The sequence below is a fragment of the Saccopteryx bilineata genome, chromosome 2 (genome assembly GCF_036850765.1).
Source record: "Saccopteryx bilineata isolate mSacBil1 chromosome 2, mSacBil1_pri_phased_curated, whole genome shotgun sequence".
Lineage (NCBI taxonomy): Eukaryota > Metazoa > Chordata > Mammalia > Chiroptera > Emballonuridae > Saccopteryx > Saccopteryx bilineata.
In genome coordinates, this window is record NC_089491.1 from 204,203,822 (window position 1) to 204,217,173 (window position 13,352).

The following is a 13,352-nucleotide window of genomic DNA, read 5'->3' on the forward strand; positions in this document are numbered from 1 at the left end:
CTGCTGCTGGCGTTAGCTCCATGTGGGATGAGTCTCCTCAGCTTGAAAGTTTCTGCCATAGCCCAGCTTTTTCCATGCCCCTAGTCCTCACTTTCTCTCAGTTTCAAGTGAAAGCAGCCCTTCCTCAGATCAGTAAGAAAAGCAGAATACTCCGTTCTGTCTTATTTCCTTCAGAGTGGATTATATATTCAGCCACCCTTTTGCCCAATCTTACCTTTGTTTGATGTATGTGTATTTCAGATGCTTCTGAGATTGTTTTTCTGTCTCTAGTTGTTGAATTTGTTGAAGTTTCAGGGAGAGGTGTCAGGAGCACTCCTTACTGTGCCATTTCTCTAACTTCACTCCCAATATTTCTGTCTAGAGTAATGTTTACCAATATTAGACTCCACTTTCCACAATAATATTTAAAAAATAAAGAAAAACTTGAAAAAGCATGACAAAATGTAAAAAAGTTTAAAGACTAGAAGATAGTTATAAACTGTGAAGCACAATCAACAATATTGGGTGAGTTCTTGGCATTTGGTAGCAACAAGCTGCCAGGAGTAAATAAAACGTTTTCAGTTCACCAGTCACCATTTAATGGCTTTCCTCCCACTACTTTCCTAAGATTTCTAAGCCGATTTTTCTCAAGACCTAGTTAAAATGTTCAGAGCACAGAGGAAATTTAAATTCTTTCTTCTTGCTCCTGTGCCTTAGGCCTTCTCTGGAGTTTATATACTTGAGCACATTCTTAGTATATCAGGTATTTGTACATCTCAAACAGTCCCCTGTACTCTTGTGCCTCCCTCCTACTGCACACCACCCCTGCCACCCCAGCCATATGCACTTAGAGCTAGACCCAGCTTGATCTTAGTTGGTCTATTAGAAAGAATACATACTACTATTTGCAGTGGTTATTTTTCAGAGTGTTAAATGTTGTTTACACTATTGAGGCACATCAGAAATATGTTCTGGGTGAAGGTTTATATGATTGAATAAGTAAGCATAATTAATCTTTAATGACCTATATGATCTATACACTAGTTACAATAAAACTGTGGAGTTTGGGGCAGACTCAGAAACCTTGAGACTTTCCCGACGTTACCTAGGTAATGAATTGTTTTATACTTATTCTTTCTCTCCCTAGAATCCTCCTTAAGAAAGGGAAGAGTAGCTTCCAATATCACTAAAGAATTGATAGGACAGACATTGAAACTGGTCTATCTGGTGTTTAATTTCCATCTTTGCCACTTTCTAGCCATGTGATCCTGGGAACCCCCATAACCCATTTCATTGGTTTTCTTCTTTGCAAAATACAAGTTAATATTACTATATACTTCATAATGTTGTAATAAATATATATACTCATTCATACACATATGTGCAGACATATACTTGTATATATTTATATTTCTATACATATACTCTTATTTCTGTGATATACATCTAAGATAAAATAAGGTCTGACACATTTTAAGAATTCTATAAGTAGTACTCATTATTACTGGAAAATTGAATCATTTAAGTAGTGTTGGGATTCTATCTGTAAACAAAAAATGTTCTTCATTCTCTAAGAGAGTGTTTCTTAAACCTTATGCACATTGAAATCTCTTGAAGAAATACAGGTTATCTCTATTTTCCCTCTAGTAATATAGGACCAATTTTCTCTGTTCCTTCCAAAATGTTAAAACATATAAGTGAACTAAGGGAGTAGCATATGGTGCCTCAAATTCTCTGCATAAAGTTTTATTGTTTAAAAATGTCCTTGCTTCTTCTTTTGCAATAGATAAGAGAACCAATGGGCACTGGTTTTTGTGAATGGAAATCACAATAACAGAGTATATTGTGACTGACTACCAGGGTTTCATTTCAAATACTTATCCCAACCTTTGCCTGTATTATAATAACAACTCAGTCACTATTTAAAATTTGCCCCTTATTATAGCCCATTTGTGAAAAAAATCTAAGGAAAATTTTCAGCAATAATATATTTATTAATAATTTTTTTGTTTATTCGTTGAATTACTTGTTTGGTTTTTCACTTATAAAAGGTAATATTGGTAAGAAAACATAGATTAGCCATAGATATGACACTCTCTTTTTTCAATTACAGACTAATTAAAGAAGAATAGATACAACTATGTTTTAGTTATTTTTTGTAAAGAAATGTCAAGGTATAAAAATAATTTAAAAAAACCAATGACTCTAATATGAGTGAATAAAGGGACAAGATAATCTCAAAGAATAATAGATACAATTGTTAGATTCAAGGAGTACTGACATGCTGGGGCTGCCAAGAGTGTACAAGGTCCCTGTGACACTGAGAACAAAGAGTTCAGCAACATCCTGCATTGAGTCAGAGACCCTTATCAGAAGTTTATGTTTGAAATTCTCCACTGAGCAATACCCCCCCCCCCGTAACTGCGCACGACCTCCCTAGCCAATAGCTAACAGCCATATCAGCTTCTGTATGATGGTTGCTCATCCTAGATAGCCACCCTATAAAAAGGAGCCATTTTAGAAGCTCGTGGCTGCAGTGCTCCAGTCTCTTCGGAGGCGTGGGTTGCCTGCAGTCCCTGCGCAGGTTTGGGGGCTGCAGTGCTCCAGTCTCTTTGGAGGCGTGGGTTGCCTGCAGTCCCTGTGCAGGTTTGGGGGGCTGCAGTGTTCCCCTGTGTGGGTTGCCTACAGTCCCTGCACAGGTTTGGGGGGCTGCAGTGTTCCCCTGTGTGGGTTACCTGCATCCCCTGTGCAGGTTTGGGGGGCTGCAGTGCTCCCTTGCATGGGTTACCTGCAGTCCCTGTGCAGGTCTGCAATAAAACTTATAAAATTCACTTTGGGTCTGCTGTAGTCTTTCTTGCTAGGTTGTAACAGATGGAGGCCCCAGTGAGATTGGCCATGTAAGACCCCTCCTCAAAGAGTGGGCTGCAGCAGACGTTGGTAGCTGGCCGGCCTCCGGCAGTTGCCATTTGGAAACTGAATTTGGCTGATTTGAAACATTTGGAGTCTTGAGACTGTTTGGTAAGGAAGCTTTTGGTAAATAAGCTTCCTCTTTGAATATTTGGAAACAGAGCTCTGGTTAGAAAAGGGTGTAGTAGAGCAGGTGGGACGCCACCTGATTTCTCCCCACCCGGTTGGTCAGGGAACGCAGGACGCTGCCTTCTTTCTTTGGTTTTGGTTTAGAAGTTTTGTTTGTTTTGTGTGCATATTTGGTTTGTTTGTCTGCTACTAGAATGGCCAACTTAAGAGCAGACTGGCCAAACCAAGGATTGCTAGACCCATAGAAAACATAGAGAGTCTAGCGTACTATCACCAGCACCCACCTGCAGGCAGGTGGCACAGTCAGTATGCAGCCCAGTATGGCAGCAGAGGTAGAGAAAGAAAAGGCAGCCAGGCTGCAGCTGGATGCAGGAGAAGCAGCAGGCTCCCCTCACAGTTTCAGGCACTTGCCCCTCCCCCTTGGGCACTGGCTCAAGGGCTGAGCCACTGCTTAGTCAGGCAAAAGATAACAGTGCAGTAAGCTAGAAGTTATCATCACCTTGCTACAGCCTCTGCCCTCCTCTGCTTTGGCTCCGGGAAATCCCCACCTCCTATCTGGAGCCAGTCCCGAGGAGAAGATTTAGGGAATATGGCCCCTTCTAAACCCACTGCCTTAGGGTTCTTTAAATACAGTATTCCCAGTTTTGCTCTCTTAGTCAAGCCCCCCAGTGAGATCTTCTGAGCATGGCTTTTAAGGTTTATAATGACCAAGGAAGTAACAGAAAAGGCAAAAAAAGGCCCCAAAGAAGTCAGGAAATACCAACTTTTGGCTCCAGCGCCCTAAGGGGCTTCATAGCTTTCATCAAGGCCCTGCTCCAGAGTGGAAAGAAAGGTCATTGAACTGAAGCCTGCCAGGCTTCCCGGTCCCACCGGTTGACACACCTGTGCTGTGGAAAGAGGGACATGAGAAGGTAAGCTGCCCCATTGCTCCATGGAGGGAGGGTTCAGTCTCTTCTAGCCCTGCTCCAGCTACCTATGACCTGACCTTGCCCAGCGTGCTGGGAATTGCCACTGAAGGCCTAAGGACATCGTTCAGGAGCCTAAGGTATTTCTTCCAAGTAGCAGATAAGCTAATCTCCTTTCTTGTAAACACAAGGGCCATCTACTATGCCTTGCTTGAATATTTAAGTTTTATTTATCCTTCAAAGATCTCTACTGTGGGTATTGACAGTCTGATTTTATTGCTTTATTTAATGTTTAGTATCTCCTTTATTTCTCTTATCTCAATGCCCCATGCCTATTATAGGCTTGGACCTGCTACTAATTCCAGCTAGAAGCAGTGGTCACTAGGACTTAAACTCTAACTGCAAAGTGTAGAAATGTAACACCCTTTCCCTAAGTACTTACAGGTTTTATAGGTTACTCAGCAAACTGTTCAAAGACTGTCCAAGAGGCACTTCTAGCAGTACACCACCCAAGGACTGACTCCCACCTAGACGGGTCCAGACACCATGATCCTGAGCACCCCCACTACTGCCAAGGTAGAATGCATACCCACCTGGGTCCACCGCAGCCGGCTGAAGCTTGCAGTCCCAGCAGAAACACCTTTGTGGACAGCGAAAACTGACCCCACCAACCCTTGTAAGCTGACCCTGAGAAGGACAGCATGCCCTGCTTCAGCCACAAACCAGAAGTTAACTGGTCCACGCATAGATAATGCCTAGAGGAACTCACTAAGGACCTCCTTTTAATTAGACTTTGGGGAGGGAGGGAAACTAAGGTAAAGGAAAGCCAAGTAAGTCATCTTAAGGTTTGATGCATGTACTGCTATGAGTCATACAGAAAGGGGGTGTAGGTCCCTTGGCTGAGAGAGAAGCTATAAGGTAAATGAAAGTTATGTATGTACTCATAGCTACCACTATAGAATAACCTGTGAATATTGGTCATGTGTCCAATAGGCTACTTATGAAAAGGACACCTCCAAAAAGCAATCTTTAAAAGAGGAATACTTAGTACTAATTTAGTCCTCACTGAAGGTTAAGGTTTTTAAGAATTAAGAATTCTGATAAATTAGAAAGGAATTGTATGGTTTTGATAATAGAAGGTATAAGGTGTAGAGGTACTTTTGAAAAGAAAAGGAAAAGCAAGTTGTTATGAAGGCCAGTTATTCCTGGATAAGAAAGTTCATAAAACTTGAAGGTTTATGTAAGTTGCAGAAGGTTTGTGTAAGTTGCAGAAGGTTTGTGTAAGTTGTAAGAAGTTAGTACAGAGAAGAAAAATGCAAGGCAGAAAGAAATTAGTCCGTAAAGCTTGTAGTACTAAGGACACACTATCAGCGTGCCAGCACATACTAGGGAGGACCCCTGACCTAATTAGCTTATAGCCACAGCTAAAGTAGAAAATTCTCATGAGCCCCAGCCTTATACCATTCTCCCCACTGATGAAGAATCAAGGATTTGATTTATGCCAAAAAGAGATGGGGAAATGTTAGATTCAAGGAGTACTGACATGCTGGGGCTGCCAAGAGTGTACAAGGTCCCTGTGACACTGAGAACAAAGAGTTCAGCAACATCCTGCATTGAGTCAGAGACCCTTATCAGAAGTTTATGTTTGAAATTCTCCACTGAGCAATACCCCCCCCCGTAACTGCGCACGACCTCCCTAGCCAATAGCTAACAGCCACATCAGCTTCTGTATGATGGTTGCTCATCCTAGATAGCCACCCTATAAAAAGGAGCCATTTTAGAAACTCGTGGCTGCAGTGCTCCAGTCTCTTCGGAGGCGTGGGTTGCCTGAAGTCCCTGTGCAGGTTTGGGGGGCTGCAGTGTTCCCCTGTGTGGGTTGCCTGCAGTCCCTGCACAGGTTTGGGGGGCTGCAGTGTTCCCCTGTGTGGGTTATCTGCATCCCCTGCACAGGTTTGGGGGGCTGCAGTGCTTCCTTGCATGGGTTGCCTGCAGTCCCTGTGCAGGTCTGCAATAAAACTTATAAAATTCACTTTGGGTCTGCTGTAGTCTTTCTTGCTAGGATGTAACACAATGAAGAAATCAAACAGTTGGGATTAAGTTTGATTTATTTGAAGAACAGAATAATTCAGGAACTGTGATAGGTACAGAACAGGGGGGGTATAATTTTAAATAGAGTGATGATGTAAATATTTTATGAGAAAGTCATGTTTGAGGTGAATATCTGAGGGGGCAAGGTGGGAAAGGGTTATTGAAGACAAAGGAACTGCAAAGGCCCTGTGATTGAAATTTGAGAATATCCAAGAGTTCTGAGTAGTTGGAATATAGAAGCAAACAAAATATAGACTAACAATAGAGATAAATAGTCTCCCAGATAATGTGTATAACATAGTGTTGCAGGAGAGCATAACCTCAGAGGATTGACAATCAGACAACTTATAGGAGGAAAAAGAGAATTTATTAAGTCGGTGGAGCACATGAGGTTATAGCTCCAAAGATATCTGCTCCTCAAATTAAATTTCTTACATCTTATATACCCTTTATAGAACATAAGTTTACATTCATGGGTCTTGTAATTCCTTTGTCATTAATTACATGATTTCAGGATGGGAGGGGCTTATAGGATGCCAGAGGATAATCATTTGTAAATCGCCCATTAAGGAAAAAGAAAGGGGAAGAGAAAAGGGCTACTCAAGTCTCCCTTCCCTCTCCTTTATTCCTGGCTGTTTTACCTTTTCTCACCCAGGTGTATAGAAGGGAGGGGGTCCAAGCCTCCTTCCTCCTTTTATTCAATACTTTCTAAGTATGAAAACCTTTTTATTTACTATATAACAGCACTTTCTAAGCAGGAATACAATTGGCCATCTTGAGATTTTGTAAATTACACAAAAATTATATTTACAAACTCTCTCTGAATGCTTGACCTAAATTATAAAAATATTCTTATTTAAAGGTGAGTCTCCTGCAGTAGTAGGCTATTGTAAGAACTAGCTTGCAGTCACTCTAAAGTTTTGTTTTATAATCTGTCTGAGATGAGAAGACTTTAAAGAATTTTGAGCAAGAGTGATGTTTGTCTTTCATTTTAAATAAAGATCATCTTGTTTGTTGTGTTAATGTAGTATCTAAGGGGATAGAGTAAAGCCATAGAGAACAGTTAAGGTGTCATGGGAGCCTGACTAGGTGGTAGCACAGTGGATAGAGTGTCAGACTAGGACATGGAGGATCCAGGTTCAAAACATCAAGGTTGCCAGATTGAGCATGGGCTCACCAGCTTGAGCAAGGGATCACTGGCTTGAGCATGCTATCATAGACATGACCCCATTATTGCTGGCTTGAGCCCAAAAGTCACAGATGTGTGATAGATATGTGTATTTCAAACTGCCCTCTTGATGTTCTGCTTATCTGTCAGACCTCACCCTTACTGGACTATCACCCCTGAGACAGAGAAAATTCCGAAAAGCTGACAAGCTGCCCCACGGAGGGGCTCCGGACATACCAGGACTTTTGATTCAACACCCACATGCTTGAAGCTCCCCAAGGAGGAGCATTCTGGACATACCAGGACCTTTGCCTCAGTGTCCCCTCAGGCTCTATATAATTGGCCCCTAGTCTGTAACCCAGTGCACTTCTCCTGGAGGAATGCCCCAGCAGGTCTTTCTCCTCTAATAAAGCCTGCACATCTGGTGATCAAGTGCCATCTCATTCTTACATCTGATGCCAAAACTCGGGACAGGGTACTAACTGCCTGGATGATCCCTCTTTGCTGTCCAAACTTACAACCAGGAAAGCAATGGGAAGCGGCAGCTCATCTTAGGCTTACTCCCTGATTCTGTTTGGATGTGTAATTGTGGGTTGATTGGCCGGCAGTCTAATCCTGTCCTTAACCCCTGCTGGACCAGAAAGGTAAGGAGTTTTTCCCTTCCCCTTCCCTGGTTGGCCTCTAAATTTCTCTCTAAAAACACCTTTTTCTGGTCGGACGGTTTTCTCTGACACGCCTCACGTTTTGAGGGGTTTGACTTTCAGTCTCAGTGGACTGCACGGAAGACTAGGTGCCTAGCCAAACCTCTCCACTCTCTCGGACTTCTTGTCCTCGGAGCTCCCTGACAGGTGGTAATGACCTCTATCAGGGATGACTCCCCCAACACAGAGATTCTCACCTCTTGGGACAGTGACAAAAGGAGGGGATGCCCCCTCTTGCTCACCTGTCTCCACTATGGGCTCTTCAGGGTCTAAGCCTTCTGACTAGACCCCTCTAGGATGTCTCATAAAAAATTTTACTAAGTTAGGCCTCTCTGCCCTTAAGTAAAAAAAACTCATTTTCTTCTGTAACACGGCATGGCCTCAGTACAAATTAGACAATGACTCCTATTGGTCTGAAAATGGGACATTCGATTACAATATCCTAACAGATCTTGACAACTTCTGCCACCAGACAGGAAAGGCAACAGAAATCCTTTATGTGCAGGCCTTCTTCTATCTCCGATCTAGACCTTCTCTTTGCTCTTCATGCTCTACCTATCAAGTTCTGCTGGCCAGAACTTCTACCTCATATTCTACCCACTCTCCTCTTCCTGACCCTCCATCTGATACTTTTGACCCTCAAGACCACTCTGCTGTCCCTTCTGCTCCTGATCCTCCATCTCCTTCTCCTACTGCTCCACCTCCCTATCAATCACAATCACCTGAAAACACCCCATTACCTCCTTCTAATTCCTCTCCTCCAATTTCTCCCCCTCACCTGCGCCCATGTAAGCCACCCCAGCCAGGCATGTACCCTCTCCTGGAAGTTGCGGGAGCTGAGGGAATTGTTAGGGTCGCTATCCCTTTCTCCCTCTCTGACTTTGCCCAAATTGAGTGCTGCCTAGGGTCATTCTCCTAAGACCCAGACACTTACATGTCTGGCACGATTTAAGTATTATTCTCACCTCCTCTCTGTTGGCCAGCAACAAAGACTGCATATGGACCACTGCTCAACAAATTGCAGATGAGGCAAACAGTAGGAACAACAACCTCCCCATGGGTTATCTAGCTATTCCCTCAGACGATCCCAATTGGAATTACCAGCTCAGTTATGCTGATCGAAAACTCAGAGATCAAATGATTGATTACCTACAACAGGCCTTCAACAAACTTGCCAGTAAGGTTGTCAATTATGACAAAATTAAGGAAATCATTCAAAGGCCCCGAGAGAACCCTGGGGAAATTCTGGAATGCCTTTCACAGGCTTTTCAAAGGTACACTTACCTAGACCCAACAACTCCAGCAGGGACCACCCTCTTACACTCACACTTTATTTCCCAATCTGCTCCAGACATCAGGCACAAGCTTAAGAAATTTGAGAATGGGCCTGAGACTTCCCAAAGAGACCTCTTTAATCTAGCCTTTAAGGTCTTCAATAATCGGGAGGACATGGAAAAGGAGGAACAACAAAAGAGGAATCAGGAGAATTACCTAATGCTAGCGAAGGCCCTAAAAGAGAACCCTGCTATGGACTCAAAGACCAAACCCTTCCAGGGTCAGTTTTTTAAATCCCGGCCATGGGATCATCCAGGTCCTTGTTACTGTTGCAAGCAGCCAGGCCACTGGGCTAAGAAATACCCTAACCCTTGTCCACCACCAGGGTCTTGCCCACATTGTCACCAGGAGGGTCATTGGAGGATCGATTGCCCCAGTTGCCAGAGAGGGATCAGGTCAAACTTCCCCACTAACACCCAGTCAGTGACTGATTTTCTAGGCCTGGCAATGGAGGACTGAGGAAGCCCTGGGACACTGGCCCTGGTACGAATCACCAACAGTGAGCCCAGGGTAAAACTACACTCCAATTATTTCCATTTAGCTCTACTCAATCACCACAACAACACACTTTCAATATTCTCCTTTTGTTGGCAAGTGGTTCATCACCCCACATGCCAACTCCCAACTTCTCTCCCCTCCCCTTCCTTCCTCTTTAGTAGACCCTCAGTTTGGGAAATTCAACATCCATCCAAAGCTAGACATCATACCCTTGTTCAAATTTCCCTTAAAAATCCCTCCTTCTTTCCTAACGTACCCCAATATCCCATTTCCCACAAACACCTCCTAGGACTGAAACCACTTATCACTAAATTCCTTAATGCAGGACTTCTTATCCCTACCAGTTTGCCATACAACACTCCTATCCTTCCAGTAGTCAAACCCAACGGCACTTATAGGCTGGTGCAGGACCTGCGAGCCATTAACTCGGCAGTTCTTCCCATTACTCCTATAGTTCCTAACCCCTACACTATCCTATCTACTATACCCACCAATACTACACACTTTACTGTACTGGATCTTTTTTTTTTTTTTTTTTTTTTTTTAACTCAGGGGAGAGCGCGAACGCAGTCCCCCACTACCACAAATTATGCAGTCGAGTTTCCCACATTTGGGGAAATCGCAGGGGTCAGCACATCCGGAGTGCAATGGATAAGCCTCGCCCTGGGAAAACCACCTTCGCGATCATGGTATCTCCCCTGCCAGGTAAGTATTGTACTGGATCTTAAGGATGCCTTCTTTACTATTCCCTTACATCCCGACTGTCAAAACCTATTCGCATTTACTTGGACCGATCCTAACACTTTACATTCACAACAGCTAACCTGGACGGTCCTATCTCAGGGCTTCCAGGATAGCCCCCACATTTTTGGATAGGCATTAGCTAATGACCTCAAATCACTAACTTTGTCCCAGCACACCATCTTACAGTACGTTGATGATCTCCTTCTCTGCAGTCCATCCTTAGAAACTTTCTAAATCAGACACCATTCAACTACTCAATTTCCTAGCTCACCTAGGCTACTGGGTAGCTCCTGCTAAGGTACAGCTCTCCCTATCACAAGTCACATATTTAGGGCTACAGTTGACCCCAGGACAGAAGGCCATCACCACTGATAGAAAACATTTAATATCCTCCATACCAACATCCTCTACCAAAGAGGAGCTTCTCTCCTTCCTGGGAATTGCGGGTTTTCTCAGATCATGGATCTCTAACTTCAGTCTGTTAGTGAAACCTCTCTATGAAGCCACTAAAGGGGTCCTCACTGAACCCCTAGATCCTAAATTCCCAATACAAACATCCTTCACCAAACTCAAACAGGCTCTCCTTCAAGCCCCTGCCCTACAGCTTCCAGACTTAAACTCAGAATTCATACTCTATGTTACAGAAAAACAAGGGCTTGGCCTGGGTGTCCTTGGACATCAAAAGGGATGCTCCTTTGCACCAGTTTCTTATCTCTCTAAACAGCTTGACCCCACTTGTAAGGGATGGGCACCCTGCCTCAGAGCTCTGGCAGCCACCACCCTGCTAGCCCTTGAGAGCAAAAAGCTTTCACTAGGACAAAAGGTCATCATTAAATCTCCTCACAATTTACAGGACCTGGTTACTCATAAGGCCTTAGCCCATTTATCACCCTCTCGATTACAACAAGTTCATATTATCTTTCTTGAAAATCCTGAGTTTTCCTTCCAGCCCTGTTCTAGTCTAAATCCAGCCACACTTCTTCCTACCTCCTCTTTACCTCCAGCCCACTGTTGTATTGAAACTCTCACACGTTTTGCTACCCCCTTCCCTCACCTTTCTTTACACCCCTTTCCTCTTCAGACCTCACCCTCTTCATTGATGGGAGCGCACTTATGACCAGACAACAGTCCACTCAGGCAGGCTATGCAATTATCACTGACCAACACCTCATCCTCGAGGCTCAGCCCCAACCACAGGGTACTACCTCACAACAGGCTGAGCTTATAGCTCTTACAAGAGCACTAACTCTCAGCTCTGGCAAAATGGCTAATATTTACACAGACTCAAAATATTGCTATCATATTCTTCACTCAGCTGCAGTCATTTGGAAAGAGCGTGGATTCCTTACTACCAAAGGCAATCCCCTCCAAAACCACATGTACATACAAAGTCTTTTAAATACATCCCTACTTCCCAAGCAAGCAGTCATTATTCATTGCAAGGGACATCAAAGAAGCACCTCTCCTATACCCATCGGAAATAATTTAGCCAATCAGGTAGCCATGAAAGTTGCAACTCAGCCTCCTTTCTCACCTCACTTACTCCACAGTATTCCACTAAGGAGAAAACTTTCTACTCCTCTCTCCCACAAAAGGAAAAATGGTTTCTCAAGGACGGTAAACTCCTCCTTCTGCAATCCCAGACTGAGACCCTCTTACAGTCCATACACGAGTCTTTCCACGTAGGCTATCAACCTCTTCTAATCTACATCTCCTCCTTCCTCACGGGCAACAATATTTCTGCCACCCTTAAATGCATAACCTTGTCCTGTCATATCTGTACCTCTTGCATGTCACAGGGAGGAATACATCCCAAATCTTTCCCCGCCCACCAGACTCGGGGACAACTAACAGCCCAAAATTGGCAAATAGACTTTACACATATGCCTAAATATAAGGGACTCAAATACCTCCTCACCATAGTAGATACCTTTTCAGGATGGATTGAGGCATTCCCCACAAAACAGGAAGATGCTGGCATTGTTGCCACCATCCTAACGAACACATTATTACCTGATTTGGTATCCCTTCTGCACTCCAATCTGACAATGGCCCTGCCTTCATTTCTCATATCACCCAATCTCTCTCCTCCTACCTAGGACTCAAATGGCAGTTATACATTTCATACCATCCTCAGTCCTCAGGGAAGGTCAAATGAGGAAACCAGGTCCTCAAAAATCATCTCACAAAACTCATCCTAGAACTATACCTACCATGGCCCCAGCTTCTTCCCTTAGCCCTCATGAAAATTCGAGCTATGCCCAGGAAACCCTTAAATTTAAGCCCCTTTGAAATTATGTATGGTAAGCCCATTGTTCTGGACTCCAGTCCCCTTGCACCCTAAGTCTGGGGTCCTACTTTCCTGCTCTGGCCCACATGTGAGCCAACCTACATGCGGAGGTCAACAAGCTGTTATCCCAACCTTTTTCAACAACTAAGACACATTTTTTCCTCCTACCCAGAGACCAGGTATACAGGAAGACCCGAGGAAAGACACCTCTCCAACCAGTTTGGACGGGACCCCACACAGTCATCCTGAGTACTCCAACAGCTGTAAAAATGGAGGGAGATACCCATTGGACTCACCTCTCTCACATCAAACCCTATATTAGCAAACCTCCTAAATCCTATCTTTCAACCCCTACAGGTCCCCTAACCCTAAAGGTCTCCTGTATCCCTGAAGAACTAGAGGAATGAATAACATTCACCTCCTAATGCTTCTCAGTCTTTTTACCCTTCACATAGTAAGGGGACAAGATCACTGGGTCTTCTTGGCTGAAGAAGAGCCTACAAATGGACATGAAATATTTCTTTTATCCCAAGCTAACTGCCCTCTCCATGGCTGCCAGGAAAGAATATCTCTAACTTTACCATGGAAGAACTTTCACCCCCTGCTCT

The 13,352-nt window shown here is 43.8% G+C and overlaps 1 long non-coding RNA gene and 1 other non-coding gene across 2 annotated transcripts; one reads left to right on the forward strand and one right to left on the reverse strand.

Annotated features, from left to right (window-relative positions):
* Positions 1-2,580: 2,580 nt before the first annotated feature.
* On the forward strand, positions 2,581-4,690 carry LOC136323112 (uncharacterized). The gene is made up of 3 exons (XR_010728916.1): positions 2,581-2,625; positions 2,732-2,997; positions 4,374-4,690. It is a non-coding gene; the product is annotated as an uncharacterized lncRNA (long non-coding RNA).
* Positions 4,691-10,259: 5,569 nt separating this feature from the next.
* LOC136327630 (U1 spliceosomal RNA) lies at positions 10,260-10,423 on the reverse strand. The gene has a single exon (XR_010729810.1). It is a non-coding gene; the product is annotated as a U1 spliceosomal RNA (small nuclear RNA).
* Between the last annotated feature and the right edge of the window lie 2,929 nt (positions 10,424-13,352).